Source organism: Ovis aries, chromosome 10, assembly GCF_016772045.2.
Source record: "Ovis aries strain OAR_USU_Benz2616 breed Rambouillet chromosome 10, ARS-UI_Ramb_v3.0, whole genome shotgun sequence".
NCBI lineage: Eukaryota > Metazoa > Chordata > Mammalia > Artiodactyla > Bovidae > Ovis > Ovis aries.
In genome coordinates, this window is record NC_056063.1 from 27540891 (window position 1) to 27546898 (window position 6008).

The following is a 6008-nucleotide window of genomic DNA, read 5'->3' on the forward strand; positions in this document are numbered from 1 at the left end:
TGACTCCACTGTGCCTTTACTCAGGCATTTGAAATGCCTTGATGTGATAGTCTCCTGTCCTCTCTGCTCTGAGATTTTTGGTAGCTTTCAATTTTCCCTGACAAAAAGATTGCTTTGCACAGGACATGCCAAGGAAGAGTCACCTTCACTCCTGACTATGCTACTCATTCATCAGTGGCAGTTTCTGAAGGTGTTAATTGAAATACTAACCACTTTCCTTGACTCTTAAAAATGACTGAAGGTCAATGACAAGCAACTTGCTTTACTCTCATGCATTTTTCCATTCTGGTGAATATGTTTGTAACTTGCCACTGAGACATACCTGTTCCACTTAAGGAGCTGCAATCCTCACACTAAGGGACAACGTTTGGTTTTTAGTTGGAAGAAATAAAAGAAGGAAGAAAGGCAGAGAGAAAAAAGACTGTCCATAAATTCTAAAGAAAGATTGGAATTCTATACCAACTTTATTTCAGAAGAAATTAAAAAATTAAGAAGAAAAAATTAAGTTTCTTGCTCTAGGAAACAACCCTCATACACAAAGACAGAAAATTCACTGTGCTGTTATTCCAAAAACCTTGAGTCAATTATTTTCAGTCATCATACTATTAAAATGAGTGTCTTTCCTCAGGAGAAAAAAAATGCTTGTTTAAACTATTATAGATTTCTGTCAAGAAAGGCAAACATTTTTAATCATTCTAAAATGTTTTACTTTGCTTTCTTGATGATCATGACTATATCTGGAAAAGAAACTGAAGCAAATAAGTAAATATTTTAAAAATTAAGCTATAATTAAATGGTTGCAGTAGGAATACCACTCAGCCTCCATACGTTAAACTTACTCAGCGGTCATTGACAAAATTGTCAATGTACATTTATGACTTGGAACATTATTCAAGACCTGGATCAAGTACAGCCTCTCTAGGAAAATTTCTCCCGAATTCTCAATATGCATAGGCAAGATTGTACATCTTCTATTTCATGTCTACCTAAGAGTATCACATATTAATAATAAACATATAAATAATAATACGAATTATGTTCATTGCAATACTTGGAACCACAATACATCTCACCACTGTGAGATGTTCCACAACATCGGGAATGAATTATTCCCACTTCCAGTTCCCTGAAACACAGCCCAGGACATGGCAGGTATTATATGTGATAGGTCATTTGCTTTTTAAACATCCAGTGAAATACTCAATGTGATAATAAGTATGAAGTTATCTCTTAAATTCATTAGCATGATCTTTCAGCTCCTAAAATAGAGCATTCACAAATATTCTGAAGTATTTTGCTTCCCCATTTTGCCATAATGGATACAAATTCTAAACATACCAAATGGCTGTTTGTTTTCTTTTTTTATTCCAAAGCCTTAAACTCCAAAACTGAAATGTCACCTCCATTCTTGTTATGCAGTAGCTTTTAACAAGGCATAGTTGTTGAGACCAATGAAAAATATTTTGACAATATGAAGGTCTTATATGAATTAAATTTGTTAAGCCCAAAAAGTTCTGAAAAGTTTTTCTCTTTCCATATAGAGAATATAAGCATTAGTTTCTAGCGGCAAAGGCAAAGGAGATTTAGAAGACTTGAGAGACTAAGTATATATAAAGAAAAGCTAGATAGGTATAATAAAAACATGGTGAAGACATATGACACGATCAAGTATTGTGGCCACGACAACACTGAGTACTTGAAATGTGACTAGTCCAAACTGAACTGTGCTATACGTGTAAAATTATACATGTTTTGAAGGATTAGTGCAAAAACATGTAAACTACTTAATTAATAATTTTATACTCATTGTGTTGAAATAGTAATATTTTGATATTACCAAGTCAAATAAGATCTATTTTAAAAATTAACTCCCCCTATTTCCCATTTTTTAAGGTAGCTACCAGAAAACTGAAAATCACATACGTGGCTCACATTGTAGTTCTATTGGACAGCACTGCTACACAGAATCACTGTTTTCTTTTCTACTTTTACTTTCAGCTTAAATTTGTCTTTAACTAAAGGGGCTTCTCAGCTCCTAAGTGCATGCAGGGTAGTTATCTTTGAAAGCCCTCTGCTTATAATATCCTCTGGATAACTTATAACAAGCACATTTTAAAATTCATTGATGAGCTTGCAGGACAGTATGTAAAACACCTACCAGGGGGAAAAAAAAATGAGTTGAAAGCAAATGAAAGAAATAACCTCTTAACCCAGAATCTGTCTGTCCTGGGGGCAAAAGGAGAGTTGTGGAGATGACTTAGAATCGAACAAAACCTTAGAACCACTCAAAGTGGCAAAGCTGAAGGCGGGCTGTGACATTAGGTCAGGAACATGAAGATGACTATATTATTGTAAAAAATGGGCCAGAAAAAATATCCACCTGCCAGAGAAGAAATCCTTTAAAGAATCTTTATTCTCTCCACTATGGTTTCAAAAGGAAAACAGACATACAAGAGAGACGATTAACACATTCAATATCTGGTTCTTAAAACACACACTCCATAAAAATTATAAGCCTCTGACAAACTTTCATCAGAGAAATTGGTATGAACAAGCTACATTAGGAATTTTAAAAAGAGAACATAATTACAGATAAAGCACAGATTACAAAACTCAAAGAGAATGCTATGAATAACTTCATGTCATTAATCTTGAAGCTTTCATACTAGGTCAGAGACCTAGAAATAACTGACCAATTCTAACTCAGAAAGAAATAAAAAGCCTGAAGAGTCGTATAATAATTGAACAAACTGAAAGAGTAGTTGAAAATCTTCTCACAAGGCAAGACACCAAGCTTGGACAGGTGTGTTCTATGTACATTTCAAGGAATGGATCATTCCTATATCTTATACATTCTTTGGAAAATTATAAAAAGTGATATTTTCCAAATAATTTTATGAGGCCACAATAACTTGATTCTCAAACTCGGCAAGGACAGAATCAGAAAGAAAATTTAAATACAATCTCACTTATGAATATACATATAAAAATCCTACACAAAATGCTAGCAAATTCATCAATGGGTATTTTAAAATAATCTTTACCAAATTGGATTCAAGTTGATTTCATTTACTTGTACTTCCAGAAAAAGGCAACGTATCAGTGGTTGCCAGGAGTTGGAGCTGGTAGGAAGGAATCAGCCATGACAGGCACAAAAATGTTTTAGGATAAGTAAACTGTTCTAATCTTAATTGTGGTGACAAATACCCTGTATAAATTAAATGGAAGAATTTTATCATATGCACATAAATTCCTTAATAAAAAGAGAAACAAAAGAAAGGCTTAAGAGGCTCCTCTGACCAAATATGGGAATTGCTGACAAATTATAAGCCAATGGATAAAATAAGAACCCATGAGATGGTACTGATAATGAATGAATTAACTAATGAGAAAGAGAATGGAAAATTCTTTCTTATAGGATAATGCTGCCTAATAAATACCAGAGAAATGATACAATTATAAACAAATCACTACATTGCAAACATCATAATTAAAACTGACAGAGGTAAGAATCCTCAATAGCCTCTAAATCTAAGGGGAAAACACAGTTGTCAAAAGTAGCCCTATGAAGTACTTAATAATCACAAATGGGAAATTAATAAGCGTACAGTGGAGCAACTGTACAATACATTAAATAAATGATCAAAATTAACATCACCAATAAGGAGCAACCAGATATTCTGCATCTCTGAATATAATATCCCAGGATGGACAAAATCTCACCTGAGTTACATTCCAATGAAAATCATGAACTATCATCAAACCCAAATCAAGTGACATCAAACCCAAATCAAGATATCTGGCCTAATATTTAAAAAGCATCTACATCACCAAAGATAAACAAAGTCTGAGGAATCATTGCTGGATAAAGGAAAACAAAAAGATATAATCAGCTAAAGTTAACTTTCCATTCTGGACTGGATCCTGTAAAGGTGAAAAAAACTGCTATCAGACAGTGGAGTTCCTATTGCACTGGTGTCATCTTTTCTCTGTCTCTCTGACACAGAAATGACAAAAGATCTTGGCTAATAGGGACAGGTGATAGCCTGAGCTATGAAAAACAACCAAACCAAGCCTTAGTAAAATGTTTCTCTACTACAGATCAGTGTCTTCTCCCACCTTCAAGCCAGGGAGATGGTGACAATACTCATTATTCATTCATCAAACACTATTGTGTGTCTAAGCACAGTGAACAAGAGGTGCAAGACTTTCTCACTTCCTCCTTCTCAATGAACTCCTGCATGTTTCCTGTGAGCATCGTATCATGGCCTGATCCTACCCCCAGGGATCCAACCCCACCCTCCTTTTCTTTATATTCTGGGGATAATTTCTGACATTTTACAAGTTAATAATATCGTGTCTATATAACCAAATGTTTCTGGGCATCTGCACTCATGTATTTCCTGACTACTTGCTGGAGAAATAAAATGATCCTACCAACACCAGACCCCTCCATAACAATACAGAAGTAGGAGAGAAAATAATTTAAAATTGAGTGCTATCGGTTTTACATTCATAAAAAAGGTAGCTGGAATGTGTCTCTAAGTCTGAACAGAATTTCACATAATTTCATTTATAAAAAAGAAAAACAGTAACAACTTTTCTCATCTTCATTGGAGATAAGCGGACACAGTTCCTTCTGAGAGACTTCCAAGTTTATCTTAGAGGTTGTGTTTAAGGTTCCAAGGTCAGAAGGCTCCTGACCTTGTCTTGTGAAATTCAAGGTCAGAAGTTTAATGAGGATTCCTGCTATTTTCAAGGAGACATCCTGAAGAGGGGAGAGTTAAGGAGGAAGCCACTTCCCTCCTTTTCAGTAAACAAAGTGAGCTTGATCATTTCACCCTTACACTTGAAACTTGATCGGTCTACCATTACCCACCACATATGTGTTCTTTTCTAAGCTGAAGTAGTCTCTTTTCCTTCAGCGTCAGACTACTCTTTTCTCTGAGTTCCTTACCCAGTATCACAGGGCATTGAACTGCCAGTCCAACCTGTCTTTGTCCAAACCAGAAGTTGAGACCTTATATTTGCCTTTTGTCTGCTTTCTGCATTCCTTCCCTCTGATGATCTTTAGAAACACCTGGCCATTCCACCTCATAAATATCTATCGGTCCATCTCCTTGCTCTAGCATCACTCTCCTAATTCAAGCCGTGCTCCTCGGGACATCGGTGGAAGCTCCTTATCAGGTCTCCCCACTTCCAGCATGGGCTCTCTGGGGAGAGTGGGATTACAAGAACAGATATAGAAGCCTGAACAATTTGTGTTTATTTCTTTTTTGTCAAAAGGAAATAGAAATTTAATAGAAAATTAAGTCATAAAAAACCGTTCTTCAGAATCCTCCTCACACCTTTTTACCCCAGTTTCTGTCCCTCTTCATTTTAGAAATAAAGCTTGCTTTTCCCTTTCCACATTTTTCAAAATAGTTTTTCTCCTCTCTGACTTTTTTTTCCTTTTAGCAATCAACCACTCCCAAATATTAATGAGAAAGTAAGAACATCCTATGGAAATATGGAAAACTCAACAGTGGCCACAGGACTGGAAAAGGTCAGTTTTCATTGCAATCCCTAAGAAGGCAATGCCAAAGAATGTTCAAACTACCACACAATTGCATTCATCTTACACACTAGCAAAGTAATGCTTAAAATTCTCTAAGTTAGGCTTCAACAGTTCATGAACGAAGAACTTCCAGATATTCAAGCTGGATTTACAGAAGGCAGAGGAACCATAGATCAAATTGCCAATATCTGATGGACCATAGAAATAGCAAGAGAATTCCAGAAAAATCTCTTCTTCATTGACTATGCTAAAGTCTTTGACTGTGTGGATCACAACAAACTGTGGGAATTCTTTAAGAGATGGGAATACCAGACCACCTTACCTGCCTCCTGAGAAACCTGCATGCAGGTCAAGAAGAAACAGTTAGAACCAAACATGGAACAACTGACTGGTTCAAAATTGGGAAAGGAGTATGTCAAGGCTGTATATTGTCACCCTGCTTATTTAACTT